The following is a 14,625-nucleotide window of genomic DNA, read 5'->3' on the forward strand; positions in this document are numbered from 1 at the left end:
TGTTCTATCATACCATTTCCATCTAAGGAATTTCATACCTTACTTTGATGCTTTACTACTTTCTACTGACAATTTTCTCAGTTGATAACCTGCTTTGGAAGATGGGTTGAAACGGTTATTCTGTGGAAAGGTGGAAGAACCCTGTCTGAGCAGTGGGCAAATACAGCTTCCCCCAGCTCTACCTGGCTCACTTTATCCTGTCAGTTTAAAATAGAACAGAATCCTAGATCCAGCTCCCTATGGCTATCCTTTAGAATGTCCCAGGTGTGTAGATATTCATTACAAAGGGGTGAATTCTTTGACTGACACCCTGTGCAACCATAATGAAATAAATAAAGTTGCATGGGTTCAAATTAGGCCAGAATTTGGCTCAACAGCTGACAGAAGAAAATATATGGACATCTTTCAGAACATATAGCTAGCCAGTATGCAAGGAGAATCTTTTGGACTATCACTGAATCTAATATGAACAATATCTTTTTTTGTTCAATTACCGTTATGGTTTACGGAAAATACTGTTTTTTGGAAACTGTATAGGTCATCATGGGAATGTTTACTAGGAATTACACTGTATTGTAAAGATGTGGATCATGACAATCATTTTAAACTAAGCTATTTCCCCCTTGTTTTTTCTCAAGGGGTAAAAACTAAAGTAGTTGAATGTTCCTAACTATCTTCACAATGGAAAGCCAATACATATTTGCGCTACACAATGAAAGAATGGGTATTGAAAACAATAATGGGAAATAGACTAGTTTCTTAGGAAAAATAGAACCACTGGATGTCATTCTTATTCACTATCACCTTAATTAATAGTGTCTGTTCGAAGAAGAAAATAGGCACAGATTGCTTGAGTTTTGAGAACTGTACTCTGGGGTCCATCCTTCACTCATTTCCCAATGACAATGAATGTAGAAGAAAATGAGTGCAGGCATTTTCTTTAAATACGTGTATACATGACCTGTGTTCAAAGGGAAAATGCCGTATGTAAAATATTGAAACAACAGAGTAGGCATTTCATGTAGAGACTGATACGCTCAATTAAAAATCTTGTTAATTCTTTGTGGGCTCCTATTCGATGCAGTGGCATCTTTATTTCTCCATATTATAAATAAATAATTAAACCAGCTTTTGAATGAATATGAACTCCCAGTTATTCTTTTCCTCTACTCCTTTCCCATGTTGTTTTCCTTTCTGTATGGCAGTCACTATTCCCAGTTCTGTAAAGCATCCTCTCGCCATAAAGCATTTTGGGATAATTTGGGTGAAAACCTCCGTTGAAAATAAATTGTGTGTTAAGAGAAAATTCAGTCAAAAGAGTTGTAGGCAGTTGCCTCTTTATAGAACAAAAAGCTAGTTAGGGTGTGACTGGAAAAATATATTGAGCCCCTGACACTTACTTCCAGGAAAGAAAGACAATTTATTTTGTACTAACCACATTTATCTGCAAAGGTTCTTCTTAGTTTTCACATGAGGACTTTTCTTTCGAGGGTGTAGATTATGCAAGATGATTTTGTATAATCTTAGTGGTAAACTATGAGTGCTGTAAGAGTTAAGCACCTCTGAAAATCAGGCCACATTTATTTAGGTGCCTGAATAAGGATTTAGGTGCTTCGTTGCAGGTACCCACATTTGAAAATTGTGGTTTGGCTCTCTTAAATCTCTTTGTGAGGGATGCTACAAATAGGACTCTGTTGCAGGACATTTTTTCTATACTTTTTCCAGACTCAAATCTCAGAATAACTGGTTGCTATTTTATTGTTCCAGGGGAACTTCAGCAGCTATAGCAAGTAATGCATGAATTGTAGGATGCTGCTGCTTTTACATCTATCTTCTAAGCAACTCAGACTGTGCACACAACTGATATAATGAGATGAGGTGAGTTTCAGGAACTGCAAAAGCTTTCTTTCCTATCCCCTTTCCTTAGAATGCAGGTCATGTACAATGCACAGTGCAGAATTATTGATGTAATTGCCAAGTTTCCAGCATCATGTTATGATTCATCTACAAACAGTCACATATTAGAAAACCTAGAAAATAGCAGCCTGTTTTAGACTAGTCAAAGATACAGGAGATGGCTCACAGATGCCCTTTCTCTGCACCTAGAGAACAACAGATGTGTGTTCTTGGGGGCTCTAAAAATTAGTATTTTCCGTGCCAGAGAATGGTAAATCTCCTTGAGATGCTTTATATTGTTATTACTATTTATTTGTATTATCATACAGTTATAGGTTAGGACCCCACTGTGCTAGGTACTGTCCAAAAAGAAAACAAAAAAGAATCCTTGCCCCAAGGACCTTACAGTCTAAGGCAAGATGAATACTGACAGAGGAGTACAAAGAAACAATGAGCCAATATTGGTCAGCGTGATAGGCTGTGTTCTCAGCCTACTGTCAGGGTTTTTTTTGTTGACATTACAGCAAGGAAGAGTTGGCATCATGACAAAGGAGAGTTTTGAGGAGGGCTTTGAAGGAGGATAATAAGGTCGCTTTGCGAATGTTCCTGGGGAGCACCTCCCAAGCACAAGGAGAAAGCATTAAGGTGTTTGTTTGAAAATGTAACAAGTGGGCGTTGGAGGCTGGCCTCATGGGTTGATCAGTGGTGGGAATCGAGCTTTTGATACAAATGAGAGATGATAGGTAGGGTGGGGATAGGCCGTGAAGGGCCTTGAGGGTGAAGACAAATAGCTTATGTTTGATATAGTAGAGAAGAGAGAGCCGGCTGAGGTCAAAAAGAGGAGGGGTGAATGATCAAAGCAAAAGGCTCGGAAAATGATCTTTGTAGCACATCTACAGTGTGTCAGGCTTTTCAGGATCACATCGGGCTCAGAGGTTTTCATCCATTGCAACAGTACTACCGTGAAGTATTTTGTGAACAGACGGAGTGGGGCTGCACATTCAATGTGCATTGTCAGGTGGCAATCAGGCTCTGGCAGTTTTGACTTAGGGAAAACATTATCTTGTGGCTGATCATTTGCCTGGGATCCACAATCACTGGGTGGACCACCTCAGCAGGAATTTCTCCCTGACTCATGTGTGGTCTCTGAAGCCCAGCTCCCTGCAATTCAGCTTTGCAGTTTGGGGCATCCTGGTGGTGAATTGTTCACCATGAGAGAAAACGAGAAATGCCAGATGTTCTGCTCCTGAGGGGATCTAAGTCAGGCTCCTTGACCGATGCTTTTCACCTGAGCTGGGAATCAGCACTCCTGTATGCTTTTCCTCCAATTCTGATTGTCCCACAGGTCATTCTCAAGCTGAAATTGGATCGTGCCAAGCTCATTCTTATTGCTCCAGCATAGTCAAGACAATGTTGGTTCTCCAACCTCTTCACATTAGTGGTTTACCCCTCCATATCCCTTCCTCTTCATCCCAACCTCCTGATTCAGCATTGCAGTGAGGTTTTGCATCCAGCACTCAGCTCCTTGCATCTCATAGGGTGGATGCTGCATGGCTAGATGAGGAGGAGGATTAACAATAGGAAGCCTTCCAACAGGGCAGCCTATTCAGCTAAGTGGAAACAATTCTTAATAGTCTCGTTAGCCTGAGGAGTTCAGCTGATGCTAGCTTGTATCCTGGACACCTTGGAGTACCTGTTGCAACTTCCCATCCAGGGGCAGTTGGGATTTTCAAATTCCATGGCAGTGGGGTTCTTAGAAGGAGTCACTCATCTTCACCTACTGATTAAAAAGCTGATTCCTTTGTGGGATCTTAATATTGTCTTAGTGGCCCTTATGGGACCTCTGTTTGTGCCTCTGGTGACATCTTCTTTCCCCCTTCTGTATCAGAAAATTGCTGCTTTTGTGGTGATAACATCTGCAAGGAGAGTGTGAGACTTCCAGGCTTTCTTACATGCATACTAAGTTTTTATCAAAGGTGGTTTCCCAGTTTCTCTTGAACCAAGTTACATATCTGCCAGTGTTCTTCTCTAAGTCACATTCAACCCCAGACGAACAGCATCTTAACACATTGGATGTCAGGTGAAGTCTAGTTATTTATCTGGATAGAACTAAACCTTTCCTTTCATCACCTCATCTGTTTGTTTCATATGTGGACCCAATGAAGGGTCAAGTGGTCTCTTCAGAGACAATTTCCAAGTGTATAACTTCTTACGTGATGATAGCATACGCAGTAGCCTAGGCTATGCCTCCTCAAGGGGTCTGAGCTCATTCTAGGACAGTTCAGGCAACATCAACAACATTTCTAAATGACATTTCTATATTGGAGCGACAATGTGGATGAGGTCATATATTTTATTGGACCAACTTCTGTTGGTAAGAGAGACAAGCTTTCAAGCTTCTTCAGGCCTGAAGAAGAGTTCTGTGTAAACTTGAAAGCTTATCTCTCTCACCAACAGAAGTTGGTCCAATAAAAGATATTATCTCACCCACTTTGTCTCTCTAATATCTTGGGACCAACACGGCTACACCAACACAGCATACATTACTATATTGGACTTTTGCAGGGCAGCTACTTGGTGCTCTGTGTGTACTTTCACAAACCACTGTGCCATTATGGCTGCGTCTAGATCAGATGCAAACATTGGGTGGCAGTCCTTCTTTAAGCAGGCTCCAAGACCTGCTGTGAGTACTGCTTACAAGTTAACAACATGGCTGCATCTACTCAAAGAAGAAAAAAATCATTACCTACCTGTAACAGTTCTTTGAGATGTGATGCAGATGTATATTCCATGACCCCCCCCTCCATCCTCTCCGCATCGTAGTCTGTACTTCTGATGTTTGGTGTGAAGGAACTGAGGGAGTTGTGATGACACCAGCCTTATATGGCCAGCGTAGGAGCTATGGCCTCAGGGAATGAGCACCACTCTTATGGGTTCTGTTAGGCAAAGCTGTCCAGCTCTAGTACACGGGTCACATGCAATACACAACTCGAAGAACATTCTTTTTTTTCCCTTTCCCTCAGAAAACCTTTTTTTAAAAGATTGGGAGAGGAGTCAAACAATAACCAAATTAGAAGACAAGAGTAAAAATCACCTCTGTAATAAGCTAAAATTCTCATCCCCAATGGGTTGCCCATTAACTGATCACTCAATGTGATCTTTATCAGCTAAATAAATATATCTGACTAATAACATATAAGACAGCACATAGCAGTCATGCAATACAAATTTTCCTCTACAAGGCATTTATAACAGAGAGTTGTTTCATTGCAGTCATTTAGGTATTCCTGAAAACTATTATTATTTTCCATGCTATATTGAATATGACATTTACTACCATAGCCGCTGTCTTTCTTTTTGTGTGCAATTTCTCCATGAGTTTGGTTTATTTTTAAAATATTTATAGTGAGTGCGCCTAGGAATAGCTCTGATGCTTCGTTGGCCATTTAGTTCATTAGCCTGCTGCTTCACTAGAGGAGAGGAGGTTTGGCTGGATTATCCCTCAATGAAATGCATATGGGCACATTTTCAGAGCTGCTTCTCCCCCCTCCCCTCCCCCAACCCCCTGTATCTTCCTTAAAACTTCTGTATGTTGTCTATTACTTTGGTATACTTACTATTTGAATTAAAACCTTTCTGAAAAAAAATTATAGGTACCTCAAGTGACAGCTTCCCCCATATTTTAGATGATTTATTGAGTGTAGTTTTTGTAACTTGGAATTGAGTTCACTGAGAAAGTGGTTCCCAACGTTTTTCATACCGTTGAACCTAAGTTAACGTAAGAACGGCCATACTGGGTCAGACCAAAGGTCCATCTAGCCCAGTGTCCTGTCTGCCGACAGTGGCCAGTGACAGGTGCCCCAGAGGGAATGAACAGAACAGATAAGCACCAAGTGACCCATCCCCTGTTGCCCATTCCCAGCTTCTGACAAACAGAGGCGAGAGACGCCATCCCTGTCCATCCTGGCTAATAGCCATTGATGGACCTATCCTCCATGAATTTATCTATTTTTTTCAAACCCTGTTATAGGTACAACAAAAAGTCACAATAAAAAGTTTGGGTATCCTTCTCCACTAGTTTTGGGATCTAACTCCCATCTAGTCATAAAAAGGCAGAGCGGGTCACAATCCTCAGGTAGAAAATCCATGCACCAGGAGTGCTCAGCCACATTTAAACTCAGTTTCAGACCTTCACGTGTAAAGAAGAGATACCAGTACCACACTTGGCTGCTGTAATCAACACTGAGGCACCCAAATATGTCACCTCAGTGTTGATTTGAGCACCTCAATATAGTACTGCTCCCACTTATTTAGGTATTCAAGTTTGCAAATTGGGCCTTCAGAATAAGTCATTAACTTTAAAGATTCTTAATTGTCTGAGATCTGCAGGACATAAAACTTTTACACATGAATAGGAAAAATGCTTTATATGATCTGGATTCCATAAGAGGTTGTTTGTATTTCATAAATTCATGGAAATTTATGTTGTGTGTATTGACTCTGTAATTTAATTATTGAATGTAATGGCTCAGGAAACCATTTCTGAAATTTTAAGGAAACTCCTAGTGTCTGTATTTGGTGGTCTGAAGGTAACAAAGGAGATCTGGAAATGAGGAGATCCAATGCATCAATAGTAAGTTTTTGTTTTGTTTTAAAAGTAAAAATGTTGATTCAATCTTTGAGTCTACTGAAAAACAAAACTTAAGAGCTAGGATATTACCCCAAAGTGGACTTGGCATCTTTTGGATATGAAAATGTTCACGGAAGTTTAACTGCTATATGGATGGACTGCTCTTTTTCCACCTGCAATGTTTTGGAGCAGATTACATAGTTGCTAACTTTAAAAAAAAAAAAAAAAAAAAAAGTCAGGACCACCTCTATATGTAAGGTGGGGAGGCTCTGAAAGCTACAGGAGCATTGTGTGTGCATTCTGGTGAAGTTTAGGTTATTTTGTATATGAATTAATTGTATGGGACTCTGATTGTTTTCAGGAAGTTATTGCTTATGGAAGCTCCACCAGAACTCAAACTTTCCTACATAGTCCTTTCTTACCCAACAGATCCCACATTCCCCTATTTGTTGTCTTCTTGAGGAAGACATTGGATGGCCTGCTCAACCCATCTGGTATGATTGTCTGGCATGCAGGCCTACTCCCATTCCAGCATCTTCAGGGGGATGATGGCAGTGCTACTCCATGAGTACCTCTTGTAGGGCATTAACCTCTAATATTTGCCACTCCTTAGGGTTTCCCCTTTTTCTTGTCTGCTGGCCTCTGGGTTCTCCTCCATGGCTTCTCTCATGAACTGATTAAAATCAAAATGTTTTTGATAGAAATTTTCTTTGTTTTTGAAAATCTTAATTTTCTTAAATGAAATGTTTCAGTTCTGAAAAATTCCACCAACTGTCTAAACTAATCAATCAAAACTGATAAGGGTGGGGTGAGGTTGGGAGCAGGGGAAGAGATCCAAGCATAATAACTGGAGGAGTTTTAATAAATTTGAAAAACGGAACATTTTGAGGAAATGGCTATATTTGCACTAAAATTCTAATGTTTTGGAAAAATGGACAAATTTTGCATAAGTTAATAAATAAATAAAATTGAACATAAAATGTCAATCAGCTGTACTGCTTCCTCCTCTTGTGCTGTGGGGGGGAGGGGAGGGATTGAATCTTCTTCTTTTCCCCACAGGGTTCCCTTTTGTGCCATCTCTTTTTACTCTGGCTTCCGCAGCACTCTTAGCAACAGAGAGGTAGTGACTTCCTCCCAGTCCAGTAACCACCTGCTGGGCCACAAGAATCCTGCAGACTGAGTTGCTTGTGGAGGTGCAAGCTTGCTATCTAAACCACAGTTAGGTTAACCCCTGTCAGTTTTTACAGTGCCTCTTTATGTAAAGAGTAAGGATAAAGATTCTTTAGTCTTTTCCCCCTAAGACACTCTCAAAACTGTTGAAAAACTTATCAATAGCAAGTAAAAGTATACTAGCATTGTACCTGGACTATAATGCTATGAATAAGTCTTAGAACTATTTATATGAAATTTTAGTTGTGGAAACAATTTTTTCCAGTCACCTCAACCTCAGGATCCAAATGAGAAAATATTTATGCACTCTGTATTCTTGCTAAATAAAAATGTCACTTTCAGTGTAAAACCAGATTAAAGCACAGCTTTGATTTATTTTATATACTCATCTCTTTTTACAATGTGTTTAACTTTTTTCCAAACCCCACTGTGTACCTTGTAAATAGCAAGAAAACAAAGGCAAAAACCTATCCTATATCTGCTCACAGAATGAACATTTCTGTATACACACACCTTCCTGTGGAAATGCATCAGCTGTTCAGGTGTGCTCAGCACTTCAGCAGCAAGTTACGTACAATTCACTGCAGCTGAACATAGTTGCAGATACCTTCTTACAATTCTATAGTTAATGTGTCACCCTTTGTATAGTAAACTCATATTTTGGGATATTTATTTCTTGGTCATAAAAATTGCTCTGGACATGAACTTGGAGTATAAAGTCTCTCAGCTGAAGATTAAATTTCTTTATATATATACATATATATTTATATATAGAGAGAGAGAGATTTTCTTTTTATATAAATAAAATTTCAAGACTATCACTTTGGTCATTTTTCAGTGTGAATTGTGTAAGGCACACTGTGACGTACAAGACAAAACCAGGAGTGTTTGATAACAGATTTTACTACCCTTAATTCCTCAAAATAGACTGGGGAGGAAAAAATAAATTAAGATGTGGTTTCATGTTTAAAAACTTAGTACGTATCATGCTTAATGCTTTTTGAAATGCTCAGATATATTGTTCCTAACATTTTAACCACCAGACAGCTCTATATTTGTGAACACCAGCTGTACGGTAGTCCATCCAACTGCATTTTATATTGTGAATTAGATTTTTCTCTGTCTCATTTTCATCCATGCGATAAATTGTAGTCTGCAGACCAAAACTAATCCATAAACATTAAAATGAATTTCACACAACCAAATGTAAAGGGTGAAAACTTGCACCACAAAATATTAAATGTTCAGGATATTTGTGCTTATTTTGAAACATGTACCTATAACATCTACTCACACTCTAATAGAATGGCCCTTTAGCTTCATAATGGCAGTATTCCACATTGTACGTAAGAGTTGGAGGATTTACATGTTTCACCTGTGATAGCTTATGGGTAGGGTGACCATATTTCCCAAAGGACCCTGTGTGGAGCTGGCCTGAGCCCTCTCCTGCCCCCATGGGGCTGGCCCTGCTCTCCCCTGACCCCCGCAAGGGCTGGCTTGAGCCGCCTCGCCCGAGGCCGCCTCCCCCTCCCTCGGATCCCCTGTGCGAGGCTGAGATTGCTAGAACTCTGCCTGTCCCCCGCAAGAGGCTGTCACTGGTCACTGGAACCCTGCTTGGCTCCCCTCCCTCGCACAAGCCCTAGGTCCCCCGCTGTAAGCGGATGGCATCGCCCCTTGCTCCCCCGCACGTTCTTCTACACTGCACCCCATCTGACTTTTTTTTGACAAAAGCGAGCATTTGTCCCATTTGCTCTTGCCACCTGATCAAGTTGGCAAAAGCAAATGGGACAAATGCCCACATTTGCCAAAAAGTCGAGACGGCTGAGACAGGGCTTAGAAAGGGGACTGTCCCGGCTAAAACAGAATGTATGGTAACCCGACTTATGGGCTGTATTTTGTGTTTGTTTTTGTTTGTTTGCTTGCTTCTTGTTTCATTTGTAGTGCCATTCCTTTAATAAAGCTTTTGGTTATGTGAATTTTGTGTAAACTTCAGAGTCTTGCATGAATATCTCATCATCCATTAAAGGTTAGAAGAATTATCCAAATAACACATTTTTTTAAAAAGTTTTAGATTTTTTTTTAGTTTTGAAATTTTGTTTTCATGAGTTATATTTGCCATAGTTCTTTCATGTCATTATTTTTCAAACCCTGTTGTATAGCTGATGCTTAGAATAAGATCCCAATTTAAATCATTAATCCAAATTTCACCGCTCCCTGCTAGCCCTGTAATGGATTGATTCAAATGCCAGATTGGACTATCCGATCCAAACTGTTTGCTGTTCAATCCTGTCTGTAATATAATGTAAATGGTTTCCTGAGTCCAAAGATGGCTAAGTAGGCAAAGTTACTGCTGTGAAATGAAATGATTAACAGAAAAGGATAGCTTTGTGGTGGATTTCTCTCTCTGATTCCCATTATACAATGGCAGTTGTGTAGTGGAAAATCTTACACAGCGTTCTGAAAACTTTCTCAGAAGTGCCTGTTGTCTACAAGTTTAATATTCACCTCAACACTCTTATTTCCTTTTCATATTGGATACAAGAGCCCTGAATTTATAATGACAGCAATAACTTGGTTATTTCTTTACCACTTAAAAGTCTTTGTCTGAATTTGAATACCAGTGAGTTTTTTAAAGGTATTAATTTGTTACAGAGCTTTAATATCGACTTGTACTGTACAGCTCTTGTCAAGGTTTTCCAGAAATGTACTAAAATGGCTCAGTGTTTGTTGTATGACTGTTTTTTTATTTTTAAAATTTGAGCTTTTATTTCCCGCCCACACCTTAAAGCTTGTGTGTGAATGTAATTCAGACTCACACTGACCGGGTAGTAAAAACATGTTCAATTGCCACTGATTATAAAGAAGAAAATTTCTTTGTGCAATTATGTTTTCTTAGCATTGATGTAAAGTACAAGAAGAGCCCATACTAATTCCCCAGTGCTTGGAGATTCCACTAAATATAGCAGTGTCCAAAATGTTGTTGTAGTACCAGATTTGTATCCTAATATTAGACAGGAAGAAGTAGACTACTGGAGAAGAGAATGTTTGAGATGAGAAAAGTTTAATTATTCATCTGCAATGGGGAATAAAAACTCAATCTGACACATGATTTCAGCTTTTAAGGGAAAAAAAGAGTGATGATTTTAGGCTGGAATCATAAGATTGGAGAAATGCCACCCTCCTGCATCAATGGATGGGGGGAACTTGATGGGGCTGGCAGTGAAATGGGGACTTTGCCAGTAACAAGGGAGGGAGATACCCACCAAGCGACAATAGGTATCTCCCCCTGGGAGTCTCTGGCACCCGTTGACCAGCTGGGGGAGAGGGGTACTGATTGGCCAACATTCCCCAGCTCCTGGGATTTAGCTCAGTGCAGGTGCCTGAATCCTCTTTCAGATCCTTTCCAGCAGCCCATCCTATCCACCTGAAATAGGAATGGGATCTCAGCCTAACAGATGCTGTGGGTCTAGCTGATTGCCTATTTAGGGGATCAAGAAGGAATTTTTTCTCCCATGGGCCAATTGGCAGAGGACCAGGGAGGTTTTTGCCATCCTCACAGCACTTTCAAGCCACAGTAGGTTAAGTAAGAACACACTTTGTACCTAACTGAGGGGCTGGGGTAGTGTTTATTTGTTGCAACTTGCAGCTGGTTTCCAGTGTGATTAAAATAATACATTAGAAGCAAGAGGAAGACCAAGGACAGGGTAGGCCCATTACTTAGTGAGGGGGTGCGATGCTATATGATTGAAATATGACCATGTATAACACTGATATTGCCACTGTTAGATAATTGCTACAGATCTGTACAAAGAATGTCATGTAAGGTGTCAATGGAAAAGTTATGTTTTGCTGAGAATGATTCTCCTGTTTTGCATCTGAAGAAGTAGGTTTTTTACCCAGAGAAACTTATGCCCAAATAAATCTGTTAGTCTTTAAGGTGCAACCAGACTCCTCATTGTTCTCCTGTTTTTATGCACATGTCATTTTTGTATCTGAAGTTATAAATATTGACTATGTACTGGCATCCTACATATGTGCTCTATTCCTGGGTAACACCCACCACGTAAAATCTACATTGAAGACAGATAGCTTTGTGTTGATGGCCCATCAAAGGCAATTGACTCTCACAATGGGCCATAGACAAAACTCATTCCACCCAGGTGGCTCTTCCTGCAGATGCCTTAGCCTCCAAGTGGCCAATGGCTTGCCCTTGTGAGTCAGCAAGCCATGTAAGGGGGTGTGACTTGCTCATGTGACCTTGGACTCCATCTTGTGCCTGTACTTTCCCACAAACTGTGCCAGGGAGCTCTGTTTAGGATTGTAAAATTCCCTCCACGTAGGAGAGGGTATAAAAGACCATGGAAGCATCTCCATTTTGTCTTCATTTCCTGCTTCATTTCTCTGGACTGGATTTCTAACAAGGAAGCTCAAAACAAGAACTTAAGAACCCCCAGCTGTTTGGGTAATTTCCAGATAGACTTTTGCAAACTAGCAGTTTATTCTGTCACGGCTACAAACTTGATATAAGAACTTTGTAATGATTGTACTATATGATCTATTAACTATTTTAACTCTTTATTTCTTTTCTCTTAAAAATAAACCTTTAGATTTTAGCAATTAAAGGATTGGCAACAGCATTATTATTGGGTAAGATCTGAGTTATATATTGACCTGACTGTGTGGCTGACCTCTTGAGATCAGAAGAACCCTTTGTTTGATTAAATTCATTTTCAATAACCACTCCTCATAAAGTCTAGTGTCTGGGTAGTGAAATAAGTGCTGGAATGCCTAAGGAGACTGCATTTTTGACTTTTTGTTAACCAGTGTGGTGAGATAAAAGTTTATTTTTGTTACTGACTTGGTAGATCTAATGGTAAAATAACCACCAGTTTGGGGTGAGTCTGCCCTTTTTCTCAGCAGTTTGTTCTGAATCTGGCATCCTCATCTGTGAACCACTGAGGCACAGGGAAAGGGGGGGAAGACAATAACAGAAAATGTGGAAATGGCAGCAGTGCTAAATGCCTTTTTTTGTTCCTGTTTTCACCAGAATGGTTAGTAACAATTGAACGTCTAACATAGTAAATGCCAGTGAAAGGTAGGATCTGAGTCTAAAATAGGGAAAGAAAAAGTTAAAAATTGCTTAGACAAGTTAGATGTCTTCAGGTCAGTAGGGCCTAATAAAATACATTCTAGAATACTCAAGGAGCTGACTGAGGAGATATCTGAACCATGAGCAATTACATTCAAAAACTCATGAAAGATGGGAGGGATTCCAGAGGACTGGAAGAGGGCAAACATGTGCCAATCTATAAAAAGGAGAATAAAGACAACCCAGGAAATTACAGACCAGTCAGCTTAACTTCTGTACCTGGAAAGATAATGTAGCAAATAATCAAGCAATCAATTTGCTAACACCCAGAAGATAATAAGGTTATAAGAAACAGTCAACATGGATTTGTCAAGAACAACTCATGTCAAAACAACCTGATAGCTTTCTTCGACTGTGTAACAAGCCTTGTGGATGGGGGGTAGCAGTAGATGTGGTATATTTTGACTTTAATAAGGTTTTTGATACCGTCTCACATGACCTTCCTGTAAACAAACTAGCAAAACACACCCCAGGCGGAACTACTATGAAGTGGTTGCATTACTGGTTGGAAAACCATTCCCAGAGAGTAGTTATCAGTGGTTCACAGTCAAACTGAAAGGGTATATCAAGTGGGGTCCCGCAGGGTTCGGTTCTGAGTCCTGTTCTGTTTAATATCTTCATAAATAATTTAGATAATGGCATAGAGTACATTTATAACGTTTGCAGATGATACCAAGTTGCAAGTGCTTTGGGGGATGTGGTGGAGCGTCTGCCCCACACTAGCCCATGAAAGGTTAATAGAACACTAGAGAGGTGGTGCAACAGGCAGCCAATTGTAGAAGACTGTAGGGAGGCTGTGCAGGAGACAGCCAGTTGGAGAGGGCTATGAGGAGCAGCCAATCAGGGCCGGGCAGGCCCATATAAGAAGAGCTGCAAGGCCGTCACTCCCTGGTCCTCAGGGAGGGAGGAATACTGGCAGCCTTGCAGGCAGAGGGCAGCTAGCACCTTGCATAGAGCAGTGCTGGGCAGGATCAGGGGAGCAAGAGTGAGCTCCCGGCTGACATGGTGGGGCCCTGAGACAAGGGTGGAGAAGGTGCTGGGGCTACGGGGAAGTAGCCCAGTGAAGTAGACTCTGGGGTCGGAGGGGACGCAGCACGTGGCTGGCATCTACATGGTTCCTGGGTCAGGACCTGGAGTAGTGGGCAGGCCTGGTCCCTGCCTTATCCCTACTTACTACCGAGGAAGTGACTGGACAGTGGACGATGGTTCCCCTGGAAGGGGGGAGAACAGAGTGTGACACAGCTGGAGGGCTGTGTCCTGAAGAGGACGCTGTATTCTTTGGGGACAACACGCTTCCTGGAGCAGACATGACGGTGGCAAGACGTCACCAGACAAGGGTGCACTGGTGACCTAAGCTAATTCCCAGGACTGCCAGCAGGAGGCTCCACAACTAGGATTGAAATTCAATGATCTGGACAAATTAGAGAAATGATCTGATATAAATAGGATGAAATTCAATAAGGACAAATGCTAAGTACTCCACTTAAGTAGGAACAATTAATTGTACACATACAAATTGGGAAATGACTGCCTAGTAAGGAGTAATGTCACAGTGGAAAGGGATATAATGGTTATAGTGGCTCACAAGCTAAATATGAGTCAACACTGTTGCAAAAAAAGTGATCATCATCCTAGAATGTATTAGCAGGAGTGCTGTAAGCAAGAGTTGAGAAGTAATTCTTCCTCTCTACTCTAAGCAGATAAGGCCTCAGCTGCAGTATTGTGTCCAGTTCTGGGCGCCACAATTCAGGAAAGATGTGGACAATTTGGAAAAAGTCCA

This window comes from Lepidochelys kempii, chromosome 5, assembly GCF_965140265.1.
Source record: "Lepidochelys kempii isolate rLepKem1 chromosome 5, rLepKem1.hap2, whole genome shotgun sequence".
NCBI classification, from domain to species: domain Eukaryota; kingdom Metazoa; phylum Chordata; order Testudines; family Cheloniidae; genus Lepidochelys; species Lepidochelys kempii.